The sequence below is a fragment of the Oryctolagus cuniculus genome, chromosome 18 (assembly GCF_051225735.1).
Source record: "Oryctolagus cuniculus isolate XC-2025 breed Fujian yellow rabbit chromosome 18, ASM5122573v1, whole genome shotgun sequence".
In the NCBI taxonomy this organism is placed as follows: Eukaryota; Metazoa; Chordata; class Mammalia; order Lagomorpha; family Leporidae; genus Oryctolagus; species Oryctolagus cuniculus.
This window is the reverse complement of record NC_142884.1, coordinates 61,852,896-61,864,909: the sequence shown is the minus strand read 5'-3', so window position 1 is coordinate 61,864,909 and position 12,014 is coordinate 61,852,896.

The following is a 12,014-nucleotide window of genomic DNA, read 5'->3' as shown; positions in this document are numbered from 1 at the left end:
GGGTGCAGGACCCAAGGACTTGGGCCATCCTCCACTGCACTCCCGGGCCACAGCAGAGAGCTGGCCTGGAAGAGGGGCAACCGGGACAGAATCCGGCGCCTGACCAGGACTAGAACCTGGTATGCCGGCGCCGGAAGGCGGAAGATTAGCCTAGTGAGCCGCAGCGCCAGCCTGTATGTGTTTATTACAGGTGCATTTTTTTTTCCGGAATATATTCGATTCAAGGTTGGTTGAATCTACAGATACAGAACTCATAGATATGAAGTGTTGACTGTGTGAGTATGGAATAGAGGAAAGAGGTCTAAGCTAGAGATTTAAATGGGAATAATTTAAATGGCAATAATTCTAAAATAAATCCATGTAACTGTATGAGATAACCAAGGGAGAGTGGTAGAGTGGATAATGAAATTACTTAAAGACTGCGCCCTGATGTGTTTCTTTTTTTTTTTTTTTAAGATTTACTTATTTATTTGAAAGAGTTACACAGAGAGAGAGAGAGAGAGAAGAGAGAGAGAGAGAGGTCTTCCATCCGATGGTTTACTCCCCAATTGGCCACAATGTCCGAAGCCAGGAGCCAGGAGCTTCTTCCAAGTCTCCCATGGCCCAAAGACTTGAGCCATCTTCAACTGCTTTGCCAGGCCATAGCAGAGAGCTGAATTGGAAGTGGAGTAGCCAGGTCTCAAACTGGTGCCCATATGGGATACTGGCGCTTCAGGCCAGGGCATTAACCCGCTGTGCCCCAGCGCCGGCCCCCCTGCTGTGTTTCAACTTTGAGTTGCTGTGGTTAGGATATAATTTTTTTAAGGGCTTATGTCCTGAAGGCTTTGTCCCCATGGTGGCACCATTGGAAGAGGGTGGAAATCCAATCCAATTCTGGTATCTAAGGTGATTTAGAGGGAGGTCCTTGGGTCATTGGGGGCATGCAGTTCTTTCTTTTTTTTTTCTTTTTTTTCTTTTTTTTTTGACAGGTAGAGTTATAAACAGAGAGAGAAAAAGAGAGAAAGGTCTTCCTTCCATTAATTCACTCCCCAAATGGCCGCCACGCCCAGCACTGCACTGATCTGAAGCCAAGAGCTGGGTGCTTCCTCCTGGTCTCCCATGCGGGTGCAGGGCCCAAGCACTTGGGCCATCATCTGCTGCCTTCACAGGCATATCTATTAGGAAGCTGAGACTTCTCTGACACAGGAAGCTGGCATTTCTATTTATTTATTCATTCATTCATTCATTCACTCCCCAAATGGCCGCCACAGCCGGTGCGCTGCGCTGATCTGAAGCCAGGAGCCAGGTGCTTCCTCCTGGTCTCCCATGTGGGTGCAGGGCCCAAGCACTTGGGCCATCCTCCACACACTCTTCAAGAGTTTTTCTGGGAAAGAGAGGGATGAGGCAACAGCAAGAAGGAGATGTGAGGTCAAGATAGAAACTTTACCCCCCCCCCCAAGGTTTTATTATGGAAGTTTCCAAATATACCAAAGCTGAAGGAATATAATATGTAGGCTCACCACTGGGGTTCTGCAACCACTTTTTTTTTTTAAGATTTTAAAAATTTATTTGAAAGGGTTACAGAGAGAGAGAGAGAGAGAGAGAGAGATCTTCTATCTGCTGGTTCACTCCCCAAATGGCTGCAATGGCTAGGGCTAGGCCAGACCAAAGCTAGGAGCCAGGAGCTTCTTCCAGGTCTCCCACATGGGTACAGGGACCCAAGCAGTTTCTCAGGGAGCTGGATCAGAAGTGGAGCAGCCAGGACTTGAACCAGCACCCATATTGGATGCTGGCATCACAGGTGGTGGCTTTACCCACTAGGTCACAGCACCAGCCTCTCTGCAAGCACTTTTTACTATACTTGCTTTATGACATATATATCTCTCTATGCATCCCTAATGTAAGTTTTTGGCTTTTCAACATTGATAATTTATAAGATAACTGAAAGTTGACAGGAAAAATGGAATGGAGGTGGGGGAGACTGATGAACAGGAGAAAGGGAGGAAGGAGTATTGAAGCAATGAGCAGAGTGGAAAAGAGCGGCCGGTGTCTAATACTACATAAGGGGTTGGTCTTTCAGAAGCAGCACAGAGGGTTGGAGGCAGCAGGTGATGGGTCACATACCTGGGTTCCTTCCACCCACATAGGAGGCCCAGATTTAATTCCTGGTTTATGGCTTCAGATCGACCCAGCCCTAGCTGTTGCAGGCATTTGGGGAGTGAACCAGTGGATGGAAGATTTTTGTCTGTCTCTGTCTCACTGCCTTTCAAGTAAATTTTTTTAATTAATTATTTATTTATTTGACAGGTAGAGTTATAGACAATGAGAGAGACAGAGAGAGAGAGAGAAAGAGAGGTCTTCCTTCTGTTGATTCACTCCCCCAGTGGCCACTACGGCTGGCGCTGCACCGATCTGAAGCCAGGAGCCTCCTCCCAGTCTCCCATGCGGGTGCAGGGGCCCAAGCACTTGGGCCATCCTCCACTGCCCTCCTGGGCCACAGCAGAGAGCTGGCCTGGAAGAGGGGCAACCAGGACAGAATCCGGCATCCACATGGGATGCCAGCGCCACAGGTGGAGGATTAACCAAGTGAGCCATGGTGCTGGACCCTCAAATAAAATTTTTTGAAAAGGATCAGAGACAGAGATGTTGGTGCAGGAAGGAAATGAGGGCACAGGGGCTCAGATGCAAGGAGGTTTGCATGCGCGTGTGGGAGTAGTGGAAATTTCTTCTGATGAAATCATCAGCCAAGAGTGGGCACACAGGAAGATAGGTCATCTATCAGAAGAGATGTGAGAGGATGTGAAATAATTGCCTAGGAGAGTGGGAGAATAAATGGTCTAATAAAGGTAGTAAGATTGCCAAGCAACCTGGAAGGTCTGTCTGAAGTCACTAGTCAGGCATCTAAAACCAGTCAATGTGAAGCGAGTTTCCCTAGCTTCATAGGCTCAAGCGCAGAGTCAAAGAGCTGGATTTAATAATGGTTTTTCTAGATGAGGATGGCAAAGGGACAAGGAAATGGAGGATGTATGTAAAGGAGAACTACAATGATGGACCATGGAATTTAAGCAACACAAAAGGAAGGGAGGAAATGGTACATGTAAGAGACAATAAAAAGGCGATAGGATCAATGGATTTCAGGTCCCAAAGGGGTCAAAGAATGGCTGGAGATGGACACTAGAAGACAGACCTGGAGGTAATGAAGTGACTTTGAGATGCTTGAAATCAGGATTATGGGGCTGAAATTATTGGAATGATAAGGTCAAGTGGCTGTTAGAATGGGTGGCTAAGGTGAAGTAAAGATAAGGTAGAAGTTCATTGGAGAGAAAAGACAAAGGAACAAAGAGAGGTGGGTTTTTTTTTAAAGGTTTATTATTTATTTGAAAGAGAGAAAGGGAGAGACACACACACATACACACACACACACACACACAGATTTCTTCTATCTGCCAGTTCACTCTCCAAATGCCTGCAACAGTAGGGGCATGGTGAAGCTAGGAGCCAGGAACTTAATCTAGGTCTCCCACGTGGGTGGCAGGAACCAACTGCATCCCAGTTGCACTAGCAGAGAGCTGGGATGTAAATATGGAGTAGCCAGAACTGGAACCAGGGACTCTGATATGGGATGCTTTTGTCCCACATGGAGGCGGTGCACAATACATGCCTCCAAAAAGATTTTTTCTATATATTTTTTAACAGCAGCTGATCTGTTCATTGAATGTGTGAAATCCAGGGGCTTTTCGTATTTTCAGAGTTGTACATATATTTCCACAATCAGTTTTGAAGCATTTTCATTGCCCCAGAAAGAACCCGGCCCTCCACCCCCTCAACTTTCCATCAGTCCTAATCTAGCCATCCTCTCAGCTCCTTTTCTACATTCTGCCTATGGATTTGCTTATTGTGGACATCTCATGTTAATGGGATCATATATTACGAAGTGCCTTGACTGGCTTCTTTCATTTAGCATTATGTTTTATGTTTTCAAGGGCCATCCTCTTTGTTGATATTAAAATGACTAGAAATTATGACTCTTAGAGCCGGAGAGGACAGTGTGCCAGAAGACAGTGTCATCAGGGAGCACTTGTGACTCAGGCTCTGCAGGTGGCAGCACCGGAGGGAAAGGCAGCCGAGTGCGGAGACAGGAGAGTCAAAGCCAGGTCACGTGAAGACGGATTCACTCGGGGCATCCAATGATGGGGAAATGACTGTGATGGCTCCAAGGAACTGGAGACAGAAAGTCAAGAACCAAGGTCATGCTCGCTGGGCTCCAGGCTTTTCCATTTCTGACCCTTACCATCCCTTCCCTTCCTGTCTCTCACAGCCACTTTTCTCCCTCACCCGACCTGACATGACCTCCACAGCCCCAGCGTGATCCAACCATGCCTTCCAGCTTTCATCTGACTTCATTTCTGTCTATATTTTCCAAAGAGCCCTATTGCCTCACCGGAGCTTAAGAGTCTGTCCCCTGGGTCTGTTGTCCATTCTTGATCCAGTCAGCCATGGCCAAGGAGGCAGGGTCATGCAGCGCAATGTGGCAGCTGCAGCAGTGGGTTGCGACCGCCCGGCTGGAGAGACAAAGAGCAGCCTCTTGGGATCCCCCAGGAAGCAAAGACAATAGCGAAACAAGAAGGCAGGGCACTGCACTTGGTGACCCCAGTGGTTCCGAGTTGAGTTCAGCTCTCCATGCAACCTGCCGGCCATGGCAGCTTGGGGAGTAGTCTCTGGTTCTTCAGCACCTCCTCGTCTACACCGTGAGAAACCCTCAGGCTTGTTCAGGGTCATCTGGACAGACAGGATTCTGCCTTTTGGCCTGAGACAGCCTGGCCCATACACCCGTGCTTTTGCTGGGACATTTGCAATCATTTCGCAGAAGAATCAGGAGATAGAACTTTTGTCACAAATGATCAGCTTGAACCCACAGCCTTGCTGACGCCCCTTAGCTGATTCTCATAGAGAGACAAAAAGAGAGAGAAGGAAATGAGGATAATGTTATATTATTTTATATACAGATAGTATTATGATTTTCAAATTATATATACTAGCGGTAAAAGTTCAGGGGCGGGGCTGGCGCTGTGGCACAGTATGTTAATCCTCCGCCTGCAGAGTCAGTATCCCATATGGGTGCCGGTTCTAGTCCACACTGCTCCATTTCCAGTCCAGCTCTCTGCTATGGCCTGGAAAAGCAGCAGAAGATGGTCCAAGCGCTTGGATCTCTGTACCCACGTGGGAGACCTAGAAGAAGCTCCTGGCTCCTGGCTTCAGATTGGCACAGCTCTGGCTGTTTCAGCCATTTGGGGAGTGAACCAGCGGATGGATATGCTTTTTTCTCTGTCCCTCTCAGTGTCTGTAACTCCACCTCTCCAAATAAATAAATAATCTTAAAAAAAAAAAGTTTAGGGGCAAGCATTTGGTAAGGCATGTGAGATGCTGCTTGGGATATTTGTATCCAATATCAGAGTGCCTGGGTTCAGGCTTAGCTAAGCTCCTGATTCTAGCTTTCTGCTGGTACACACCATGGAAGGCAACAGATAATGACTAAAGTATTGGGTTCCTGCCATCCACAGGGGAGACTCAGATGGAGTTGCAGGCTTCCGGCTTTGGCCTGGCCCAACTCTGGCTGTAGCAGGAATCTGGAGAACGAATCAGCAGACAGGAACTCTCTCTTTGTCTCTTTCTCTTTCTGCATTTCAAATAAACAATTTTTTAAAATTTCAAACAGGTTCATGGTAAGTCTCCTTGGTCCCTAAGTCTTTCCATTCCCTTCTTCTGAAGCAATCAGTGTCACCAGTTCCTTCTGTGTCTTTCCAGAGATATTTTATATACAAAGAAGTATTTTATACAGTCTTTCTACTTTTTCTATACCTTACTTTTTTTTTCAGGTAATATATCTTAGAGATTGTCCTCTATGAGCATGTAGCAAGATCTCGCGCTCTCTCTAAGATTTATTTTAGGAGCCAGCACTGTGGTGCAGTGGGTTAAAGCCCTGGCCTGAAGTGCTGGCATCCCATATGGGCGCCGGTTCTAGTCCCGGCTGTTCCTCTCCCAATCCAGCTCTTTGCTATGGTCTGGGAAAGCAGTGGAGGAGGCCCCTGCACCCATGTGGGAGACCTGGAAGAAGCTCCTGGCTCCTGGCTTCGAATCTTAAAAAAAAGATTTATTTTATTTATCTGAAAGGAGAGTTACAGAGTTACAGAGAGGCAAAGGCAGAGAAAGAGAGAGACAGAGGTCTTCCATCTGCTGGTTCACTCTTCAATTGGCCGCAACTTTTGGAGCTGCACCAATCTGAAGCCAGGAGCCAGGAGCTTCTTCCAGGTCTCCCATGCAGGTGCAGGGGCCCAAGGACTTGGGCCATCTTCTAACTGCTTCCCCAGGCCATAGCAGAGAGCTGGATAGGAAGAGGAGCAGCCAGGACTCAAACCAACACCCATATGGGATGCCAGCACTGCAAGCGGTGGCTTCACCCACTATGCCACTGTGCTGGCATAGATTTCTCATTTTTAAAAATGACTTATTTAGGGGCCAGTGCTGTGGCGTAATAGGCTAAGCCTCTTCCTGTGGTGCTGGCATCCCATATGGGCACCAGTTCATGTCCCGGCTGTTCCTCCTCCTCCTCTTCTTTTTTAAGATTTATTTATTTATTTATTTGAAAGACAGAGTTACAGAGAGAGGTAGAGAGAGAGAGAGAAAGAGGTCTCCCATCCGCTGGTTCACTCCCCAATTGGCTGCAATGGTTAGAGCTATGCCGATCTGAAGCTAGGAGCCAGGAGCTTCTTCCGGGTCTCCCACGTGGATTTAGGGGCCCAAGGACTTGGGCCATCTTCTACTGCTTTCCCAGGCCATAGCAGAGAGGTGGATTGGAAGAGGAGCAGCTGGGACTAGAACCGGCACCCATATGGGATGTTGGCACTTCAGGCCAGTACTTTAACCCACTGCGCCACAGCGCCAGCCCCTGGGCTGCTCCTCTTCTGATCCAGCTCACTGCTATGGCCTGGCCAAGCAGTGGAAGACAGCCCAAGTGCTTGGGCCCCTGCATCTGCGTAGGACACTGGGAAGAGGCTCCCAGGCTCCTGGCTTCAGATTGGCCCCGCTCCAGCTGCTGCGGCCATTTGCAGAGTGAACCAGCAGATGGAAGACATTTCTCTCTGTCTCGCCTTCTCTTTCTCTGTAATTCTACCTCTCAAATAAATAAATAAATCTTTTTTAAAAAGACCCCAAGAGGGATTAAGTGGTAGCTCAAGTAGTTGGGTTTCCACCATCGATGTGGGAGACATGGATTGAGTTTCCATCTCCTAGATTCAACCCCTCTGGCCATTGCAGGAGTTGGGGAAGTGAATCAGTGGATGGGAGCCCCCTTCCCTCTACTCATCTCACAGTCTTTCTCAAATGAATAGACACTTAAAAAAAAGTCACATTGGGCCAGTATTGTGGCACAGTAGGTTAAGCTGCTGCCTGTGTACTGGTATCCCATATGGATGGCAGTTCAAGTCCTGACTGTTCCACTTCAGATCTGATAATGGGCCGGCGCCACAGCTCACTAGGCTAATCCTCCGCCTTGCGGCGCCGGCACACCAGGTTCTAGTCCTGGTTGGGGCGCCGGATTCTGTCCCGGTTGCCCCTCTTCCAGGCCAGCTCTCTGCTGTGGCCCAGGAGTGCAGTGGAGGATGGCCCAAGTGCTTGGGCCCTGCACCCCATGGGAGACCAGGAGAAGCACCTGGCTCCTGCCTTCGGATCAGCGCAGTGCGCCGGCCGCGGCAGCCATTGGAGGGTGAACCAACAGCAGAGGAAGACCTTTCTCTCTGTCTCTCTCTCTCTCACTGTCCACTCTGCCTGTCAAAAAAAAAAAAAAAATCTGATAATGTACCTGGGGAAGCAGCAGAGAATGGCTCAAGTATTTGGGCCCCTGCCACCCACATGGGAGACCCAGAAGAATCTCCTGGCTTTGGTTTGGCCCAGCCGCAGCCGCAGCCCCAACTGCTGCCCCTGTGGCTCTTTCCCTCCCTCCCTCTCTAACTCTGCCCTCTCAAACAAAATTATCCTTTTTTTTTTTTTTTAAAGTCACTATGCTGACACATCTACCTCTTGCCACCCATAAAATCAGAGAATGGACTCTGAATATGCTATGGAAAAATCTCAAGTCTCTACAACCTACTTAACAATAGAAATAGTCAAAAGAACAAGGAAAATGGCCTCTGTTTTTCTTTTACTGTCCACAACTCTCACTAATTCATCTAACTGGTAGGATCTAACTTTCATCTGGAACATAGCTGCATGGGAGTCCGGTAAGCAAAGGGTTAGCGTTCCAATATCTCCCACTAGAAGAGGGTGGAATGAGCCAGACAGGTTCTCAGCACTCACTACACCCTCCATATAGGTGGTACCAAACCACATTCCTACCAACAGAGGGTCTCAGCAAATCTGAGCTTTGCCAATCCAATATGTGAAAAATAGTACCTTATTCGTTTAACTGACACTTCTGTTATTATGAGAGGTGGAGCATCATGTCTTAGAGGCTGTTAAAATATACACCTCTGTGACTAGGATACAGTGTGAGACCTGTCCTAGGAGTTGTGCAGCCATGTGACCCTATAATATGGATAAATGCCTCATATGAAGTCAATACGTCCTTTGCCCAAAAACTGCCCTTTTTTAAAAAAAAGATTTATTTATTTGAAAGTTGAAGTGACAAAGAGGGAGAGACAGAGAGAGAACAAGAACGAGAGTGAGAGTGAGAGAAAGATTTTCCATCCTCTGGTTCAATCCCCAAATGCTCACAACAGCCTAGCCTGGTCTGAGGCCAGGAGCCTGGAACTCTATTTGGGCCTCCTGCATGGGTGGCAGGGACCCAACTACTTGGGCCATCTTCTGCTTTCTTCTCAGGTGCGTTAGCAGGGACCTGGATCAGAAGGAGAGCAGCAGGGATTCTAACTGGTACTCCGAGATGGGATGCCAGCTTCACAAATGGTGGCTGCTCAGGCTCATTTTTAAAGAAAGCTATATTTAACTGGAAACACGCGTGGGGTCTGAGCATATGGCATCGTTCGTGGTATAGCTTCCAAAACTTAGCCCTTACCTAGTGACCCGACAATTGTTTTCTGCTGAGTCATCCCCTCTTAGGAGATTGTCCCAATGAGGTAGGAAGGGGAAGCCTCAACTTGAAATGCCACAAGTGTTTCAAGTTCTGCAGCACTAGAACTTTGCATTCAAACTGCTTCCCCATTGCCAGGGTATATGGAATTCTAGTTCCCCTCCTGCCTGCAACAGATCTAATTATGAATTATGCTGGGTGGGGGGAATGAGAGCACAGTGCATCCAGGGAGCTGGGCAGCCGTCCCTGCCTGCTGGGCTTGCGTTCTTGTGGTTTATAATGTCTTCTTGGGCGAATAATAACCTTGCATTCATGCCAGGCCTTTTGGTCTTTGTTGATGACCTGAAGGGTCTGGAAGCCTGAGATCTCAGATTCAAGAACAAGCCTTTTAAGCCTGGTCAATCAATCAGGCCGCATAGTCAGAGCCCCAGAAGGTACAAGCTGCTGACGCAGAAAGTCCCAAGCATTCAGGAACACACCACTTGCCAGGAAGAATGGGACTGAATTGTTTTTTCCTTTGAAATTGCCCAGTTGCTAGCAGTGTTCAGGTGTTCAGAAGCAGGGCCAGCCAGTGAAGAGTGCACTTAGGGATTTCCTTGCAGACCCAATGTGAGGCACCAATTCCATCACCAGATATTCATTCATTCCTTTTGGCTGAAGAATTCCCTTAGGAACCCATCACTCCCTCCTCACTTGCCTATTACTTACACTCAAAGTGTCCTCGTCATTTTTGATCCCTTCTCCTCCCCTGCCCTATGCAGTTCATCACGAAGCCCTCTCAGAGTCCCTCACAGTGCCTCTGAGTAAGGCATGCTGCTGTGCTGAGAGGACTGGCTGTGTGGCCTTCAGCAAGCGATCCAAACTCTCTCTGAGCCTCAGTTTCTTTCCCCGTAAAGTGGAGCTAACACTATAATACATCTCCCTGGGGTTTTGTGAGAATTAAAGATAACATATTTTAAAGGGGTGCTGTTTACTTACTATTTTTAAATTATTAATTTATTTGAGCATCAAAGAGACAGAAAATAGAAAGAAGGACCTCTCGTCCACATGTTCATTTTCCATATGCCTGCAATGGCTGGAGCTGGGCCAGGCCAAAGCTGGAAGCAGAGAACTCCATTCAGGTCTCTCATGTAACTGGCAGGGACCCAAGCACTTAAGCCAGCACCTCCTGCCTTCCAGAGTCTGTGTTAGCAGGAAGCTGGAGTCAGGAGCCAGAGTCAGGTATCACACCAGGTACTCCAGTGGGGGATGTGAGCATCTGAGCCGCCAGCCCAAATGCCCATACATGTTCTTAAAAACAATCACATGCACACACACAAAGTCATTTCCCTAGAAACTCTCTCTCTCTCTCTCTCTCTCTCTCTGTCCACTCTGCCTGTGGGAAAAAAAAAAAAAGAATTAGGATTCAGGAGCCAATGCTGGCATCTAATATCAGTGCCAGTTTGAGTCCTGGCTGTTCAGTTTGTGATCCAGCTTCCTCCTTTGCAGCTGTTTGGGGAGTGAACCAGCAGGTGGAGGACCCCTCTCTCTGTCACTCTGTCTTTCAGATATTCAATAAAGAGGCAGAATCTACTTCTGCACCTCTGACTCTGAGGATGGCCATGTGACTGTTTGGGCCAATGAAGCCATAGTCAAACACGTTCGAAGAGGCTTGCTTCTCTCCCTACTAAAGAATCCTGCAGCCACATGTGAACAAGCTAAGTCTGCTGGATAATGAGAGACCAGGAAGGGGACAGCCCAGATGAGGCTCCAGACATATGAATAACCACAGCTACCATGACCAGGGGCAGAAATGAGTCATGCCAGCTGAGTCCGGACCAAATGAGCAACCTACAGAACCATGTGCAGACAAATGAATTTTGTTTTATTTATTAATTTATATTTAAACAGAGATACATAGACAGAGTGAGATCATCTATCTGCTGGTTCACACCCTAAATGCCCACAATAGCTGGGGCTGGGCTAGGCTGAAGCCAGGAGCCTAGAACTCCATCCAGGGCTCTATGTGGGTGGTGGGGACTCAACTACGAGAGGAATCATCTGCTGCCTTGAAGGTGTGCACCAGCAGGAAACTAGAATCAGAAGTGGAGCCAGGACTGGAACCTAGGCACTCCGATTTGGGCATTCAAATGGCACCTTAACCACTGCACCAAACATCCATCCCCTTAGTTTTTAAAGATTTATTTCTTTATCTGAAAGGCAGAGTTATGGGGGGGCGGATATCTTCTGTCTGCTGGTCCACTCCCCAGATGCCTACAATAGCTGAGGCTGGGCCAAGCTGAAGCCAGGAGCCAAGAACTCCACCCGAGTCTCGCATGTGGGTGGCAGGGGTCCAAGCAATTGAGCGATCGTCTGCTCCCAGGTGCATTAGCAGGGCATCTATGAGATACGGGGTCCTAAGCTTTGGCTTAACCTGCTCCACCACAACACCTGCCCCAATAAACTTTGAATTCCATTTTCCCATGAATTTTTTGAAGCATCATCATTTAATAAATCACTCTCGAAACCCAGTGGCTTAAAACAACTGCTATGGGTCAGCTGGGAGGTCTTGCTGATCTAAGCAGACCTGGTTAACATTAGCTGGGCTCACAATCAGGTGGAGGTTAGTGGTTGCTGGTGGGTCTGGGATAGCCTCAAACTGGCTGGGTTTTAGCTGGGGCAAAAGGGGTTATTGGACCTTGATGCTCCTGCAGTCCAGCCTGGGCTCACAGGGAGCCAGTATCAAGAGACAGAGCAGAGGGCTGGCGCCGTGGCTCAATAGGCTAATCCTCCGCCTTGTGGCTCTGGCACACCAGGTTCTAGTCCTGGTCGGGGCGCCGGATTCTGTCCTGGTTGCCCCTCTTCCAGGCCAGCTCTCTGCTGTGGCCCGGGAGTGCAGTGGAGGATGGCCCAAGTGCTTGGGTCCTGCACCCCATGGGAGACCAGGAGAAGAAGCACCTGGCTCCTGCCATCG